General features: G+C 43.6%; 1 long non-coding RNA gene across 1 annotated transcript in view; it reads right to left on the reverse strand.

Moving 5' to 3' along the window:
- Window positions 1-19,034, reverse strand: part of LOC122128237 — a 62,213-nt gene extending 43,179 nt beyond the window's left edge. The window contains exons 1-2 of the long non-coding RNA XR_006151388.1: window positions 18,783-19,034; window positions 11,511-11,628 (exon numbers count right to left, since the gene is read on the reverse strand). This is a non-coding gene — a long non-coding RNA (uncharacterized LOC122128237). The remainder of the gene's footprint in view (window positions 1-11,510; window positions 11,629-18,782) is intronic.
- Window positions 19,035-19,477: the final 443 nt, after the last annotated feature.

A 19,477-nucleotide genomic window follows, 5' to 3' on the forward strand; every position in this document is an offset into this window, starting at 1 on the left:
ATATATGTATATTCAAAAAGTGGTGCTGTGGCTCAACATGATAGAGTACCAGCCTTGAGAAAAAGAGGTCAGGGACAGAGCCTAGGCCCTGAGTTCAAGCACCATGATCAACAAAAAAATCCAGAAAATAGATGTATATTCAATGTACAACATACTTGTTAGTATATATACATCCATACCCTGGTGGTAGCAGTTTTGTCCTTGCTTCAGCTTTGTTTTCTTATTGTCTCCAAAGACATGTACAAGTAATTTGTTCATTTTTCACATTTTATCACTTCTGAGGTTCTAAAATAGCATTTATGAGCCCTCCCAAAATCTCATTTGAAGTCCAACATACACCATTTCTCTAGTCATTTTCCAGACAACTGTGTTTTCCTCCTGCCAGCTGCTTCTGGCTGGCCTCTTCCTGTCCTTCTAGGTTTCTAACATTCCAAAGAACATGCCCTTCCAGTGCAGGGGGTGCATACCTATAATCCCTGCATTCAGATGGCAGGGGGAAGGCCAGCTCAGGCTACATAGTGAGACCCTGACTCAAAATAATAAATGTGTAAATAAGGTAAAATTGGTCCTTGCCTCATTTCCAGCTATCTAGACATGATAAATGACATATAATTGAGTATTTAGTTTTTAAGTGGATTACTTTGAATCCCTTGGAAAGATCACACAAATCTGGGCCATTCTAACTATTTTAAGTTCGACATATTCAACAACTTAAAACTTTTACTAGAATTCACACATAAGAACCCAAACTAAGGATATACAAAAGAAGAAAAGCTTAGGGTTTCATTGTGAAGAAGGGAAGAAAACTTAGCAAGGAAAGAATCAAACAATAGCAAGGGACGTGAAATAGGAAGAGGAAGACATGAAAATGTGTAACTGGAGAATTTAAATGCTGTTAACTGGAAAGATAGGGGAAATATAAACAAGCTATCCCAGGCAAAAAAGTTTGAGAGACACTATCTCAACAGAAAATGCTTGATGCCAAGTGGTATAGTTGGGAGGCATAAATAGGAGGATCACAGATCAAACCCACCTTGAGGCCCTATCTCAAAAATAATCAGAGTAAATAAGGACTCAAGGTGTGGAGAGAGAGAGAGAGAGAGAGAGAGAGAGAGAGAGAGAGAGAGAGAGAGATCCTGCCTACAAGAAAACCAATCATCATGGCCCAATCAGCCAAGGCCCTTCTTTACCTCTCCCTCCTTACATTTCTGCCCCCTCCACCCTTCTAAATTTACCAATCAATTATCCACAGAATAAAGAATTTACAAGGGCTTATCTTTCAAAAAAAGTATATATTCCAGAACCAAAGAAGCTGGGACACAGTTCTGAAAGATTTCTTCTCCTTGGGTTGAACTACACTGCCATCAGTCACTCATTTCCCAAGGAAGACTCTAAAAGCAGTAAGGGTAAATTATTCCTTTCATTTGTGCATTCCTGAGCTTCAAATTTAAGAGGTCAAAGCTGGGTGCTGGCAGCTCATACCTGTAATCCTAGCTACTCGGAGGCTGAGATCTGAAGATCAGTTCAAAGCCAGCCTAGGCAGGAAAGTCTTTGAGACTTTTATCTCCAATTAACTACTCAAAAAGAAGCCAGGAGAGAAGCTATAGTTCAAGAGTGCTAACTGCAAGCAAATAAAAGCTCAGGAACAAGCAAAGTGCCAGTAGCTCACGCCTGTAATCCTAGCTACTCAGGAGACTGAGATCTGAGGATTGTGGTTCAAAGCCAGCCAGCCTGGGCAGAAAAGTCCCTGTGATCCTCTTATCTCCAATTAAACACTCAAAAATGGAAAATGGATCTGTGGCTCAAAGTGGTAGAACGCTAGCCTTGATCAAAAGAGCTCAGGGCAGGGAGAGCATCAAAGTCCTGAGTTCAAGCCCCATGACTGACAAAAAAAAACTCAGGGACAGCACTCAGGCCCTGAGCTCAAGCCCCAGGACAAGCACAGAAAGAAAGAAAGAAAGAAAGAAAGAAAGAGAGAAAGAGAGAAAGAGAGAGGAAGGAAGGAAGGGAAGGAAGGAAAGAAAGGAAAGAGAGAAAGAGAGAGAGAGAGAAAGAGAGAAAGAAAGAAAGAAAGGAAAAGAAAGAAAGAAAGAAAGAGGTCAATCCATAGTTGCAAGGTTTGAGCTACCAAATACCATAGGATATTGTGTGTGTGTGTGTGTGTGTGTGTGTGTGTGTGTGTGTGTTATCTGTTCATATCTCTGTCATCTGGATCTCTAGACATACAGATAGAGATAATAGATATGACCACTTTAGTATAATCCAACAGCTACTGTTCTCTTACACACTATGGTCAGGTCAGGAAAAATCAACCACTATCTCTTAGATTCCTTCTAGGAAGTGGCCTTTACTTTGTGTGACAAATTTGGAAACATCCATTATTTCTTCTGGGAGTATCTCAATGGTACTTAAGAATAATAAGGACTTGTCTTCATTTTGTTGGGATACATTTCTGGTGAAACAAACCTGAGGCACTAGGGCCTATAGGCATAAACTGCCCCAAATATGTGAGATTAGCCTCATAAAGAACAAGAAATTACTAGAAATCCTAGCTATTCAGAGGTAGAGATCTGAGGATCAAGGCTGGAAGCCAGCCCAGGCAGGAAAGTCCATGAGACTGTCATCTCCAATGAACCACCAAAAAGCTGAAAGTAGAGCTGTGGCTCAAGTGGTAGAGTGCTACTCTTTCTTTTTCTTTTTTTCTTAATAATTTTTATTGTGAAAATACTGTACAGAGGGGTTACAATAACATAAGCAAGGTAATGAGTACATTTCTTATCAAGCATTGTTGCCTCCTCCATTGTTTCCCCTTCCCATCCCTGCCCTCCCATCTCCACGTCTACACTCCCCCCACATCCTGCCAAAGTTGTAAAGTTCGTTTTTCGACATAGCATCTTGTACATTTCATTGTTGCAATGGGTCCACCTGTATCCCTATTTAAACAAATTGTTTTTCCCTTCCCCTCTCCAAATTATCACTAAGCCACATTCCCAGCCTCAATGCACTTTCAAACATTAGAAGAGAAAAAGAGGAACTTCCCTCACTAAAACATCTAAAGCTAGCCTCTGAATCTTTCTCAGTAAGCCAGCAAATCTGGCATGAGAGAGGAGTCATGATGTGTTAAAAAAAGATGGGGACAAGCTGGGCTCTGGTGGCTCATGCCTATAATCCTAGCTACTCAGAAAGCTGAGATCTGAGGATCATGGTTCAAAGCCAGCCCAGACAGGAAAGTCCTGAGACTCTTATCTCCTATTAACTACCCAAAATCTGGAAGTAGAACTGTGACTCAAAGTGGTAGAGTGCTAGCCTTGAGGGGAAAAAATACTCAGGGATAGTACCCAGGCTCTGAGTTCAAGCTCCATGACTGATAAAGAAAAAGGTTGAGGATAACTTTGGTTCAGCATTCTTCATGGAGGAATGAAGAATTCTTGCCCTTTTTAAAAAAAATTTTGCAGTAACCAGTTGGAAGCCTATCTTTTAGGGCCTCTATTTACTGAAACAACAAGGGTCTCATAATGACTGCTTATTACAAATGACCAAACTGTGTTTAAAACTATTTCTTTTCAAAGCAGGTCACATTACCAAGTTTGAGCATTTATATACATGCACAACAATATTTGTCTTGGGATAGAGACTTGATGAAAAGTTTGATGTTTTTCAAGCCCTAAAGAAAGTATAAGGAAGCCTGTCTGGTGGCTAGGGACTCTTCAGGGGCTAGGCCCTGGTCCCTGGAGGCAAGCTTGCCTCTTACTGTGTAGCTGGAATCCAGTTCTGTTGGGAAGAGAATGTCAGGGAAGCCCTTATACTTTGGAGTCAGAAGGCCTCTTCGGAGCATTGCCCAATGCTCCTGTTATACAACATGCAAAATAAATAATCAGCCTAAAAAGTCAGGGAGCCAAAGCTCTCCTCAAATAATAAGACCTTTTACAAGCTACTTATGGCTTGCCAAAATCAGCTCTAGAGGAACACTAGGAACTCTAAATTCTATTGTTCTCATTAGCTCCATGGAGAACCAGACAAGCTTCAATGGCTTTATTAGTTTTCTGAGAGACAAGAGACATAAAGGTTTTCCTCTCCCCACACTCTGGCCTTGATCTCAATAATTTAAATATAGATGATGACTGAGAAGCCCCTATTAAAAATGTGAGCAAGCAGAGGGCCCCTAGCCCTTTCTTGGAAAACATGCCACTCTCTACTTCCCCCCTGCCTGATGGTTGGGGTGAGGAAGATCAAAAATTGCATGCCAATCTTTTCAGAAAATGTATTGAGGGGGGGCAAAGACAGGACAGAATCATCTAAAATGTATTCCAGTGCCCATAAGGGCCCTCTGGCTAAACTACAAACGGAAACAGGAGGTTTGCCCAAGGAATACTATTCAAAACCATGTTTGCTGCATTTGGGAAAGGCTAGCCACACAATGTTGGCCCAGAGTAGTTTCAAAATACTAGATGGGGCCTCTTGTGAAGGGAATTTGCTGGGGAAAAAAATCTCTGTTTACAAAATTCATTTCTGGTGAACTGCAAGAGATTTTTGTTATCAATATCAATATCCCAGGATTTGTTAAACCACAGACACAAAGCTGAAGATTCCCCTCCTCTATATAACCCTTACTTCACTGGGCATTGGTGGTTCACACCTGTAATCCTAGCTACTCAGGAGGCTGAGATCTGAGCACTACAGTTCAAAGCCAGTCCAGACAGAAAACTCTGAAATCCTTTTTTAAAAAATGTAATTTGCTTGTCTGTTTATTTATTTATTTAATTGTCCGTCATGGGGCTTGAACTCTGGGCTTGGGCGCTATCCCTCAGCTCTTCAGCTCAAGGAGAGCGCTCTACCACTTGAGCCACAGTGCCACTTCCTCTGTGAGACTCTTATCTCCAATGAACCACCAGAAAACTAGAAGTGGCACTGTGGCTCAAAATGGTAAAGTGCTAGCCTTGAGCAAAAGAGCTCAGGACAGCCCCCTAGGGTCCTGAGTTCAAGCCCCATAACTGATTATAACAGAAAAACAAAAAACAACAACAAAACTGCCAACCCAGGCCAGAAAAGTTCATGAGACTTTTTTCTCCAATGAACCACTAAAAAGCCGGAAGTAGAGCTGTGGCACAAAAGCTCAGGGACAGCACCTAGGCCCCTGAATTCAAGCCCCAGACCAGTGTGTGTGTGTGTGTGTGTGTGTGTGTGTGTGTGTGTGTGTGTATGTGTGTTTGCGTGTTTGCGTGCGTGTGCGCGCATACACACACACACACACACACACACACACACACAAACACAGAGACAAACTCTAACAGAAGCCTAACTCCAGAAGCCTAACAAACACAGAGGCAAACTTTAACAGTTGAAGCCTAACTCTAGAAGTATTTTTTTTGTCAGTCATATGGCTTGAACTCTGGGACTGGGCGCTGTCCCTCCGTTCTTTAGCTCAAGGCTAGCTCTCTACCACTTGAGCCACAGAGCCATTTCCTGTTTTCTGGTAGTTTATTGGAGATAACAGTCTCATGGACTTTCCTACCTGGGCTGGCTTTGAACAGCAATCCTTAGATCTTAGGATTACAGGTATGAGCCACCAGCACCTGGCTAGTATTCTTTTGGTTTTTTTGGTCAGTAGCGGGGCCTGAACTCTGGGCCTGGGCACTGTCTCTCAGCTCTTCAGCTGAAGGATAGCACTCTATCACTTGTGTGTCAGCCTCACTTCCAGCTTTTTCTGCTTATGTGGTGCTGAGGAATGGAACCCAGGGCCTCATGCATGCAAGGCAAGCGCTCTACCACTGAGCCACCTTCCCAGCCCCTAGAAGTATTCTTTTACAGTTTCTAACTTCCTCTTTCTGAGGCAGCTTTTTCACTTTGCTTCTAGGATCCCATTCTCTTTGGTTTGCTTTTTACCATCTTATCACTTCTCGATCTTTTTTGTTGGTTCTTCCTGGTGTCCCACCTCCAAATATTGCAAGGTTTGGTCCTTGGTCCCATGTACTTCTCTGTTTTTGTCCCTCTGACAATGTCATCTAGAGCACATGTTAAATATTATTTAGATGCCTATGGCTCAGACATTTTCTTCAGCCCAAACTACTCCTCTGAATACCAGCTCATATATCCCACACCTTCACTTAGATATCTAACTGGCATCTGAAATTCCACACATTCACAATCAACCTTCTGAGATGCTGCCAAGTTTGCTTCCCACTGCAGTTTGTGGCAACTTCACCCTTCCAGCTTCTCACACTAAAAATGAAGGTATCACCAGAGGATGTCGGAGGCATCTTCTTTCTTTTTTTCTTTTTTTTTGGGGGGGGGGTCTGGTCGTGGGGCCTGAACTCTGGGCCTGGGTGCTGTCCCTCAGCTCTTCAGCTCAAGGCTAGTGTTCTACCACTTGAGCCATAGCACCACTTCCGGCTTTTTTTTCCTGCTTATGTGGTGCTGAGGAATCGAACCCAGGGCCTCATGCATGCAAGGCAAGCACTCTACCACTGAGCCACCTTCCCAGCCCCTGTTGGGGGCATTTTCAAGAATGATATTGATGGTGTATAACATGGAGAAGTTGCTTAACTTGATTTCTCTGCATCCTTCATCTGATCTGTTAGCATACACAGTGACTCTACTTTCAGAATATATCCAAAGATCAAATAATTTCTTCCCAATTCGTTTACCATTCATTTACCTCAAAACAACTAGAGAAATTATTTCAAAATAGAAGTCATCACTCTTCTCCTCTCAAAATTCCTCATGTAAATGTCAGAATTCTTGCAATGGCCTACAGATCCTGCATACTTTTCCTCTTGTATCTTTATCCCGATCGAATGTACTAAGTGTGGTCTTTGTCTTTCTTATTGACTGCTGTATATGAATATCAGCTCCATGAGGTTGGTGACTTGGCCTGTTTTGCTTACAAATGAAACTCTGTATGGACAACAACATGTGACATGAAGTTTACACTTCATATGGACTTGCAGCTGGAATGAATGAAGTAGATTGGGAAGAAAGAAATGTTTTTTTTACAAGTCTATAGTTTTATTTTGCTGCATTATCCTAGAGACACTCTTACCTTACCCCAGCTAAACAGTAGGCAATTTGAGCCACATGCTGGTGGCTCATACCTGTAATCTTAGCCATTCAGGATGCTAACATCTAGGGATATTGGCTCAAAGCCGGCCCAGGTGGCAGGAAGGTCCACGAGACTCTTATCTCTAATTAACCACCAAAAAACAAGACAAAAACAACAACAACAATTAGAGCTGTGGCTCAAGTGGCACAGCATTGTCCTTGAGCAAAAAAAAAAAGCTCAAGGAAAGAGTCCTGGCTCTGGGTTCAAGCCCCAGGACCAGCAAAAAAAAAAAAGCAGTCATTTTCCCTGAGTATTTCTCATACATGCCACAACCTCTTTATCTTTTTTTTAAGAAATACAACAAATACGAAGTCGTTGGTCTAACCTTTCTCAAAAGGGAGAAATCCTGACACATGGACTAGAACCATATCAAAACACAATATGACCAGTGAAATGGCATTTGAGCATCCAGTCCCAGGAGATGTTAGTTCTCACTTCCTACTATTTCTCCTTTGCTTTGCCATTTTATCTGTGGAAATCTTCAATGTCTAAAGGGGGGGAAATGACCTATATGTGGAAAGGAGTGCCCTCTAGTGGAAATAACAGAAAGGAACAGGCTTGTTCTTAGGAAGTTACAAGGAAAATCACTAGGGACAAAGGAAGTGAATAGGATATTTCAAAGGAAAAGATACCTACAGAAACAAGAGAAAGGAAAGATGAAAGCACGTGGAGAAATGTATCAACTTATTTTACTGTTGAAATTCTTCCGAATTGGAGAAAAGTAGTTGATTTAAAGTTCTGTTCCACACTATATCTGAAAGTATGCTCAGAGAACTACCTTTATAAATGAGTTATTCCCCCTTCTATGTACTTTGTACAATGCCCTTTCCATGGAAATGTCAAAATGCATCCTGAAATATGAGTGTTGGTGGCTCACATCTGTAATCCAGCAGTTCAAAGCCAGCCCAGGCAAAAAAGACCATGAGACTCTTATCTCCAATTAACCACCAGAAAACTGGAAGTAGTACTGTGGCAAAAAAGCTCAGGGAGAGTGCCCAAGCCCTGCGTTTAAGCCCCAGGCAGAACAATGCATCCATCCCTCTCTGTCTCCACTACTATCATTTTCCCTGCTGCAATGCCTCTAACTGGTCTCCCCACCTAATTCTGGCCCTTCTATCAGCCACACTACACAGAGCAATCAGATTACCCAGGGATATTTGGGTAAGAGTAAATACCCTATAGAGCATAAGGAAGTAATTATGATCTATAGATCATATATGATTTCTCTAGTTGCCCCACGAATGTCCTTTATCTGGATCACATAGGTCTCCTTAGGATCACATAGGTCTCCTGAAGTTTCCTCAGCCTAAAATGGTTTCTCAGTCTTGTTTTATTCCCATTGGCATAGATTTTTCAAAAATACTAATTAGTTTCAGTTCAGGGTTTGTCTAACTGTTCATCCTGACTAAATTGAGATAATATATTCTGGCCAAGTGCTAGTGTCTCATGACTGCAATCCCAGCTACTCAGGAGGCTAAGATTTGAGGATCTTGGTTCAAAACCAGACTGGGCAGGAAAATCCATGACACACTTATTTAGAATAAACTACCAAAAAAAGCAAAAAATACAGCTGTGACTCAAGTGATAGAGTGCTAGCCTTGAGCAACAGAAGCTCAGGGACAGTGCCCAGACCCTGAGTTCAAGCCCCAGGGCTGGAAAAAAAACATATTGTTTTCCAAAATTACTTAGCTTAAAGGACATCATAATAAAATACTACAAATGGTAACAGAAAAAATAGAAATTGATTTCTCACCATTCTGGAGATTAAAAGCCAAGATCAACATGGCCACAAAGTTGCTTTGTAATGAAGCTTCCCTCCTGGTTTTGCAGATGGCCTTTCTTCGCACCTACCTTCCTGCTGGTCCTTTCTTTCCACAGAAGATGTGATGATTACAACCTCATCAAACTGAGCTATTCCTTAAAGGTCCCATCTCCAAATAGGAAGTGAGAATTAGGCTTAAATGTATAAATTGGTATGGGAACACAATTCAGTCCCCAATACCTTGTTTATTTTCTCCTATCCTTACATGGTTCTCTTCATTTAGTTGTAATACCGTTAAGTTCCTTCCTGTGTGTTCGCATTCCAACTTGGGTCCCTTCTTGATCATATTAACTTTTTTAAAAAAAAACGTACTCATTGTTATTGCAAAGGTGATGTACAGAGAAGTTATAGGTACATAAGTCATATAGAGATTACATTTCTTTGAACAATGTCCCCCATCCCTCGCTGTCTCCCAGTTTTTCCCTCCCATCCTCACCTACAACTTGTATAGTTCATTCCTAACTCAGTATCCAGTGAGTATTGCTGCATTGGTTCACCTTTTGTCTCTCGATTTCTGTGCCCCTTTACCCTCCCAAAGACAGATAAACGAACAAACAAGACAAAAGGAAAAGAAAACAAAAACAGCAACAAAGAAAAAAATCTCGTTTCCATTTCCTGGAGTTCATTTCAATAAATATTATATGATCAGATGCACATAGATATTGTATCTTTATGATCCTAAGAATAGCCTCCTTTGGTCTCACTGTGTCAATGTCTAGAGTCTTGTATAATATATCATTTCCCAGTGTATTTTTTTCTCTTTTACCATCCAGTGTGTTTACTTGTAGATTTATAGGCACATTCTAGTTACCACGAATGAGGGAAACCATACAAACTATGTACATTTGCATCAGGCTTACTTAATATAATTTTTGTCAAGTTCTTTCCATTTCCTTATGAATGGTGCAATATCATTCTCTCTGATGGATGAGTAGAATTCCATTGTGTATCTACCACATTTTCTTGATCCTTTTGTCCACTGAGGGGGCATCTGGGTTGATTCTACATCTTGGCTATGGTAATCGCTGAAGAGTTACTTGCTACAGTCTCCTGTCATTAATAAGCCCCACTATTAGGTATCACTCCACTTCTCAGAGGAGAAAGCTGAGGTTGAGACATTGCATGGCCACAGATACATAGCTAGTAAGATATTGTGTGCCTGACACTGTGCTAGGCTCACAAACACAGTGAGAACAAATGAATGTAGTGCTCACTTCTCCCATGGAACGAGGTGAAGTCCAATGTTCAGCAGGTAGCATTGAGGGGTACGCTGGGGGACTGACTGTGAAGGGTGTTACAGAGGAGGCTTCTGAGAGGAGGTGACACTGGCACTCAATGAGAAGCATTCGAAGACCTTAGCTAAATGAATGGGACACCAATCTCCTAGCTGTTGATAAAGCACACAGGGAGTATCCATCTGCATGGATTCGCTCTCATTGTTCATGGCCTGCCCTTCAACTCAGCTTTGCAGAATAAGAAATCTAATCTAGAACTAGCCACAGCTGAAAACTCTAAACACACTAATAAAGCTAATCACCAATTCATCAATACAATCCTAAGTGAGCATTCTCTCCCTCACAGGAATGCCCATGGAGATGGTTTTCTATTGAGAATAGGAAAATGAAAAGATCTGTAAACTTTTTTGTAAAGGCCCAGAGAGTAAATGTTTTTGGCTTTGTGGGTTATAGACAGTCTCTAGAGCAGAAGTGGGGACAGACCATAGGCACACAAGTTAAGTGTGGATGATTCCCCCAAAACATGACTTACAAAAATAAGAGTATGCAGCTGGTGCTGGTAGCACATGCCTGTAATCCTGGCTATTCAGGAGGCTGAGTTCTGAGAATCGTGGTTTGAAGCCAGCCCAGGCAGAAAAGGCTGTGGGACTCTTATCTCTAATTAACTACTTAAAAAGCTAAAAGTTGGATCTGTGATTCAAATGGCAGAATGCTAGCCTTGAGCAAAAAACTTAAGGACAGTACCTAAGCTCTGAATTCAAGCCCTAGGACTGGTACCAAAAAAAGTGGGGGGCAGAGGAGTGGGTCAGATTTGCTGCACAGGCTATGCTGCGCTGATCCATGGCTGGATGAAGAAGAGGACTAGTGATGTGATTCAGATGCTTAATTGCTTCAGGTGTGGTAGCCTGTTTAGCCATACAACACAGGCATGTACCTTCAGTGACAGGCAGGGGCCTCTCCTTCCTAAACACTGCTTAGATAGGCACTGTGGACGACCTCCTTGAAGATCCTCCTTGTAAGTGCTGCCTGCCCTGCAAAATCCTATGCACTGGAAAGCCTTGGGCATTAAGAAACCTCTGCCCCAGGTGCTGGTGGCTCACGCCTGTAATCCTGGCTACTCAGGAGGCTGAGATCTGAGGTTCAAAGCCAGCCTGGGTAGGAAAGTCCATGAGACTCTTCTCTCCAATAAATCACTAGAAAACCAGAAGTGGCACTGTGGCTCACGTGGTAGAGCGCTTGCCTTGACCTGAAGAGCTGAGGGTCAGCGCCAGGCCCAGAGTTCAAGCCCCATGATCGACCAAAAAAAAAAAAAATTAAAAAAATAAAAGTTAAGAAAAAAGAAAGTTCTGCTTACCTGACTACTCCAAGGGACTCAGTGGCAGTGGCAGTTACTGCTCCATACCTGTTCCTTACAGCTCCTGGATCCCTTGTAGTCAAGGAGCAAGGGGACACCCTCCAGATTTGCAGTTATTCTTCAGGGGGGAAAAAGGTGGACAAATTTGACATTATAGATACTTGCAAAGGCAACAGAATGTAAACTCCATGAAGATTAGTTTTTTTTTTTTTAGTTAGAAATAACCTTTGATTTTTACAAAAATGCATGAATAATCATTGTACAAAACAAAAATAAGTCAACAGAAAATATTGTATTCCTATCACTGAAAAATGACTACTGTTAGCCCGGTGCTCCTGGCTCATGCCTATAATCCTAGCTACTCAGGAGGCTGAGTTCTGAGAATCAAGTTTCAAAGCCAGCCCATGACACTCTTATCTCCAATTAACCACAAAATGCCAGAAGTGGAGATGTAGCTCAAGTGGTAGAGCTCTGGCCTTTAGCAAAAGAAGCTCAGGGACAGTGCCCTAGATCCTGATTTCACAGACTGGCATGCTCACACGCATACACGCATGCACACACACACACACACACACACACACACACACAATATGACCACTATTATTAACCTCTTAGTATATATCCTTCTAATTCTTTTCTACATCCATGCATTCTTTACCTAAATGAGAATACTATGCCCATTTTGTAACTGCTTCTCAGTTCATTCCATGGCTATTAAGGTCTCATCTCATCTAATGGCAGCCATATCAAATTCCTCTCATTTCCCCCAAAATGTCCCAGATAGATGATCGAATCTGAATCTGATTTCACACCACACATTGCTTCTTAAGTGTCTTCTTGTGTACATGAGTAGTCTTTTTCAAGCAAGGAAATTTGTTTCCTACTATACTCCCAAGGCCTTTAATAGTTCTTAGTATATAACAATAACTCAATTATCTGTATAATTTGTTAATTTAAAACTTATAGCTGGGCATTGGTGGCTCAGGCTTGTAATCCTAGCTGCTCAGGAGGCTGAGATCCAAGGTTCATGGTTTGAAGCCAGCTGGGGCAAAAAAAGGCCATAAGACTCTTACCTCCAATAAACTACTCAGAAAAAGGAAGAAGTAGAACTGTGCCTCAAATGGTAGAGCACTAGTCTTGAGCAAAAGGAGCTCAGGGACAGTGGCCAGGCCAGAAAAAAACCTTAGTGGGTTAAGGGGGGGGGGTCTATCTTGAAGTTTTTCCGCATAGCTCCATCACCCCTTATCAACTTTAGGTAGGAGGGGCAGTAAAGAGATTGAAGCCCAAGCATCACACTTGCTGGGAAGGTTCTACGACTTAAGCCACAGATCCACGTCCTCTTTGCTTTAGTTATTTCCCATGTATTTTCCATGGTCTGTGATCCTACTTTTCTCAGTGTTGATGGGGACGACAGGTACGTGCCACCACACCCAGCCATTGTGCTTTTCCTGTAGCTGGAATAGCATGGACATGCTATCTCACCTAGATATTGCTTGAGGTAAATCTCACAAACTTTTATGCCCAGCTGGCCCTGAACTTTGATTTCTCCACCTTCTCTTGCCATTCTGCCTCCCAAATAGACAGAGATCCCTCACCTGTTTTTTATTCTCTCTTTTTGTTCAAGGCTAGCACTTTACCATTTGAGCCACAGCACCACTTCCAGCTTTTTCTGCTTATGTGGTGCTGAGGAATTGTACCCAGGGCCTCATGCATACCAGGCAAGCACTCTACCACTGAGCCACTTTCCCAGCCCCCTTATTCTCATTTTATAAAGAAGAAAAATGAAAACCAAACAAAGTGACTTTACAAGGTGATCAAGCAAGTACATGGCCACTGGTTTCTATTCCTCTTTTTATTTCATTAAACCAGGAGTCAGCAAACTTTTGTGTCAAGGCTAGGTAATGGTTAGTATTGTGGGCCAAGGAGCAAAAGCAGGAATAGAGGCACTTAAGAGAATACACACACACACACACACACACACACACACACACACACACACATACAGGACTGTAATCCTAGCTAGCTACTCAGGAGGCTGAGTTCTGAGGATCACCTCACAACCAACCCAGACAAGAAACTCCGTGAGACTCTTATCTCCAATTAAACACCAGAAAACCAGAAGTGGTACTGTGGCTTAAGTGATAGAGCACTAGCCTTGAGCTGAAGAGCTGAGGGATAGCGCTTAGGCCCAGAGTTCAAGACCCATGATCAACAACAACAACAAATATATATATATATACATATATATATATATCCACAATTTCTTATTAAATTCCAAATATAAGCCCTTGTAGTGCAGGTCTACTAAAGAATAGACTAGAATAATTGTTTGCTTCATAGAGGTTGAAAGCTGCTAGACCATATTAGCAAAGCCATTTAAAAAAAAAAGACTAAAAGAAAAACTAGTCAGGCACCAAAGGCTCATGTCTATAAATCCTAACTACTTAGGAGGCTGAGGTGTGAAATATCCTGTTTCAAAGTCAGCTCAAGTCCACAAGACAACTCCATTCAACTAGCAAAAAAAAGCCATACTGAAGGGCTGATTTAAATGGTAGAATGCCAGCCAAGCAAGTGAGCCTAGCAAATATAAGACCCTGAGTTGAAACCCCTGAATGGTCAATCACTTGTGCTATATCATAGAGCTTATGAAGACTTTACTTTTGCTTTGAAAGTTTGAATGAAAAGTAGTAGTATTTTGGTGGTGACTTACTGAAATGATATGATAGTACTATAATACTATTCATGTAATAAGAATGAAGAAAGCAAGTCAAGAGACCCCTTTTAAAGTATTGTGGGCTGGGAAGGTGGCTCAGTGGTAGAGTACTTGCCTTGCATGCATGAGGCCCTGGGTTTGATTCCTCAGCACCACATAAGCAGAAAAAGCCAGAAGTGGCGCTATGGCTCAAGTGGTAGAGCACTAGCCTTGAGCTGAAGAACTGAGGGACAGGGCCCAGGTCCAGAGTTCAGGCCCCACAACCAGCAAAAAAAAAAAAAAAGTATCTGCATTGTGGTAGGGAAGTCACTCATTCCTGCCTGCTCAGCATGTGTCTTTCATTTAGATTGACAAGGCACATGGGGTGAGAATGTCCAATTTCAAAATCAGTGCATGTGAGACTGGTGCTAGACTAAGTTATGGCTAGTAAATCCAGTCAGGGCAAGAAAGTCTATGAGACTCTTATCTCTAATTCACTACAAAAAAGCTGGAAGTGGAGCTATGGCTCAAGTGGTAGAGCACTGACTTTGAGCAAATAAAGCTCAGGGAAAGTGCCCAGGCCCTGAGTTCAAGCCCTAAGACCAGTATCAAAAGTAAGCAAGCAAAGCCTGGTGCCCGTGACTTATGCCTGTAATCCTAGCTACTCAGGAGGCTGAGATCTGAGCACCACAGTTCAAAGCCAGCCCACGCAAGAAAGTCTGTGAGGTTCTTATCTCCAATAAATCACCAGAAAACCAGAAGTGGTGCTGTGGCTCAAGTGGTAGAGCGCTAGCCTTGACCTGAAATGCTGAGGGACAGCGCCCAGGCCCAGAGTTCAAGCCCCTCAACTGACCAAAAAAAAAAAAAAAAGAAGAAGAAGAAGAAGAAAGAAAAAAGAAAAGTAAATAAACAGATAAATAAGTAAGACATTTACCATGGTGTGTAAAACTAGATAAACCAAATTCAACAAAAACATACTCAATCTAGGCAAATTAGCACCACAATGAGACAAATAAAGAAGACAAAAAATTGTGGCCAGTTGGAATCCTCACTTTTATCAATGGGAACATATAATACTGCACATACTTTGACAGTCTGGAAGTTCTTAAAAAGGTTTACCCTATGACCCAGCATTTCCATTAGTAGCTACACCCTCAAGAGAAAACAAAGGCCTGCAAAAAAGTTCTTATAGAAATGATCACAATAGGACTATTTGTAACCATCAAAAAGTTGAAGTAATTCAAATGTGCATGAACTGATGAATAGAAAAACAATATCCATATAATGAAATACTATTCAACCAGAAAAAAGAAATAGAGACTTAATAATGCTATTAACTAATAAACCTGGAAAATATAAAATATTGTATGAAACTTGTTTAAATAAAATAGCAAGAAAGCTGGGCTCCAGTGGCTCATACTGTAATCCTAGTTACTCAGGAGGCTGAGATCTGAGGATTGCGGTTAAGTTAGCATGAGCAGGAAAGTCCATGAGACTTATCTCCAATAAACTACTCAGAGGAAGCCAGAAGTGGTGCTGTGGCTTAAGTACAAAAGGCTCAGGGACAGTGTCCAGGCCCTGAGTTCAAGCTCCAGGATAAAAAAAAAAGCCATAAAAATCACCTACAGACAGCAGCAAAGTGGTTGGTTACAGAGAAGAGGGAGAGGGGAAATTCGCTCCAAACATTCTTAAAGAAACTATGGAGAGTGGTCGAGTTCTTCTAAAACCAGCCTGTGGTGATAGTTGCACAAATAATTAAGTAAAAGGCATTGTAAACTTACAATGAATGGACTTTATAATATGTATAGCATAAGGTTGGGTGGGGGGGGGGGGAATCGATGCATTTCTTATTCAATTTCTCTGCTAGGGGCTGGGAAGGTGGCTCAGTGGTAGAGTGCTTGTCTCGCATGCATGAGGCCCTGGGTTTGATTCCTGTGCATAAACAGAAAAGGCCGGAAGTGGTGCTGTGGCTCAAGTGGTAGAATGCTAGCCTTGAGCTGAAGAGCTGAGGGCAGCGCCCAGGCCCAGAGTTCAGGCCCCACGACTAATAGTAATAATAATAATAATAATAATTCTGTTAGTTTAAGCCTGTGCATATCCAAAGTCTGAAGTCCACACGAGAAACTGTACTCGGGTCACTCTGCTTGCCCCTCTCGGCCCACATCAGAACCAGCACTGCTCTAGCTCGGCCCAGCCCTGAAATGTGGACCACCGAATACCTCATTTTGACCAAAGAGTCGGGGATGTCCTATCACAGCAGCGAAGATACACGTGTATCCCCACTGACGGCCACCTTGGGGTCCTACAGTGGGGAAGGGGACACACACCAGGCTGCAAAGCACCTCTCCCCGCTAGAAGGCCTGGGGCAAAGTCTGCCAGTTTTCCTACAGGAGCAAAACCCGCTTGGGGCTGGGGGTGCAGAGAGGAGTCTCCCGCGCTGGGCTGGGGCTTCCATTGCTGGTCGCGCAGAGCTACAGGGCCATGTGTGGTGCGGTGTGGGAAGATGCCGAGTTGGCTACTGAGTGCATTGCCTTCCCTTCCCCGCAGTGGTCGCGAACTCTCTGCTCACCCCAGGACCCGGAGCTTGAAAACCGCCCTCCCCGGGTCTAGTGGCTGTAGCACCTTCGGAATGCGCCGGCATGCGGTAGCGCCTCATGGCGGTCAGGAGCGGTCACAGCAGGCGCTGAGGCCCAGCAGAGCCGAAGGCAGTAGTGCAGCCGAAGTGAACATAACGAGCAAGCCGAATGAAGCCGAGCGCAGCTCTGCAGGGCTGAGCCTACCCTAGTTTTAGAGCACCAAGCTGAGCGCGGCCAAAGAGCCGAGAGCAGCCGAGTGAGGCCGAAGAACCGGTGCTAGTCGAAGAACCGAGCTTGGCCGAACCGATGTTAGCCGAAGAGCCGAGCCTGACCGAAGAGCATAAGCGCGACCGATCGGCCGGTCGTAGCCGAAGAGTCGAGCGCCGGTAAGCCGAACGTAGCCGAGCACGGCTGAGCCGAAACAAAACGCCGACCGCGACGGAGCCCAGGCCGAAGACAGCCGAGTGTGCGTACGAATGTAGCAGACACGCATCGAAGGCCGCCGATGCCGAGCCCGTAGAAGCCAAACCGAGCCCAGCCTCATGACTGTGCAGTCGAGAGCAACCAATCGCAGCCAAGTGCTGCGTTGCCCAGCCCAAGCACGTAACAGCACACGAAGAAAGCCGACAGCAGAGCTACTCAGATATGAATGGAGCCGAGTGTAACCGAGTGAAGTCGATCGCTGCCGAGTGTAGCCAAAACGCCGAACTAGCCAGACATCGCCGAGTTACCTGCGGCAGCGAGCCCAGCGGAGAGGAGGAGACTTAGTGTCTAGTGTTCGGATTTGTTGTTCCAGTCCAACAAAGAATTTAAAGTAAAGGACACAAGCGGGGTCAGGAGTTTCAACGATAGAAAGAGTGATATTGATCAAAATGCATTGTGCTCATAAACTGACTTGTTGAATTGAAACCTCTTTGTATAACTACTTAATTTTTTTTTTTAAAGAGCACGGCGCTGTTGGCACACACCTGTAATCCTAGCTACTCAGGATACTGAGATCTCAGAATCACAGTTTGAAGCAAACCACCGCAAGAAAGTCTATAAGATTCTTATCTTCAATGAACCAGCAAAAAGCCAGAAGTGGAGCTGTGGTTCAAGTGGTAGAGTGCTAATCTTCGGCAAAAAGTTAAGGGACATTGCCTATGCCCCAAGTTAAAACCCCATAACTGCCCCCACACACACATACAAAATAGATTTATACTTGACATACAAAAATCAAAGCTAAGCTAGGCGCTGGTGACTTACGCCTATAATCCTAGCTACTTAGGAGGCTGGGATCTGAAGATTGTGGTTCGAAGCCAGCCCAAGCAGGTAAGTCTGTAAGACTATTACCTCCAATTAATCACAAATAGGCCTGAAATGGACCTATAGCTCAAGTAGTAGAGCCCAACTCTTGAGCAAAAACAGTTTAGGGGCAGTGACTGGGCCCGGAGTTCAAGGTTCTGGACTAGCAAAAATTAAAAAGGGGAAAAGAGACAGTAATTGTTATCACTGGAGACAGACTAGTTGAAAACCAAATAAGAGAATTACGTGAAGAAGTAGGAGTCGAGGTCAAGTTTCTTTGAAAGTAAGAGTAAGATGTCAGGGGAAGACGAGGAAACGCCCCTCTGCTATTGGCGAGTGCGTATTAGCGCCCCAATGCAGAGTGGAAGGGCTGCCTTACATCATAGAAAATATTTTTTTTTTGTCGGTTCTGGGGCTTGAACTCTGGGCCTAGGCACTGTTCCTGAGCTTCTTTTGCTCAAGACTAGCACTCTACCACTTGAGCCACAGTGCCACTTTCGGCTTTTCCTGTTTGTGTGGTACTGAGGAATCGAACCCAGGGCTTCAGCATGCTAGGCAAGCACTCTACCACTGTGCCACATTCCCAGCTTCATAGGAAATCTTATCTTTCTGCCTCTTCGGCAAGAGTACAGACTTCTCCTATAGCCCAGAAATAAGTAACAGTCCTGCAGGCGGGAAGAGGGTCCTCTTTTTATAGTCTTTTACATGAGTTTCAGCTACCTTGGCTAGTGGTAGAGTCAGCGCCCACCTCACTCCCGGGAGGCAAGTGCCTCTGAGGGGGGTCTGCTCCAAAATTGTCGGGGTATTTGCTTTGTCGGAGGCGTTATCTCAACTTTCACACAGGAAGGGATTTAGATTCCACCGTGCGATCTTTGCCTTTCCGGGGTCTTTCTGGAGGATGAGCAGGCGCAGGCTCCCCGGGCCTTTGCTTTCGCTCAGGATCCCCAGGAAGAGGAATGAGTGCCGCGTCCATCGAGCGGCTGTCTCTCCCAGACTGCCTACTTAGTTCTAAATCACCCTCAAGCCTTAGCGCCGCCCAGCCAAACCTAGACGAGCCTAGCGCAATCGAGCATTGTGGATGGGAGAGCCCAACCCAGCTAGGGGGAGCGCAGCTAAACCGAGCACAAGCAAGCACCACTCAGTCGATCCCAACCAAACGAATAGAGCACTGGTGGAGCCGAACCTAGCACAAACAAGCTGAATGCGGCTGAAGATAGCCAAAGAACTCAGCACAACCGAAAGCAACGAACTGAGCCAAATCAATTCATGACCCATAGAACCCAAAGGGAGGGAGTTGCCCGCAGCTCAGACAAACTCAGCCGAGCACCAGCTGAATCGAGCCCAACCCAGACGAAAGCAGTCGAGTGCAGCCAAAGGGAGCCAAGCTTAGGCTAGCCTGGCTGAAGACTTCTGAA

Source organism: Dipodomys spectabilis, unplaced genomic scaffold (assembly GCF_019054845.1).
Source record: "Dipodomys spectabilis isolate Male_0828 unplaced genomic scaffold, ASM1905484v1 ptg000325l, whole genome shotgun sequence".
Lineage (NCBI taxonomy): Eukaryota > Metazoa > Chordata > Mammalia > Rodentia > Heteromyidae > Dipodomys > Dipodomys spectabilis.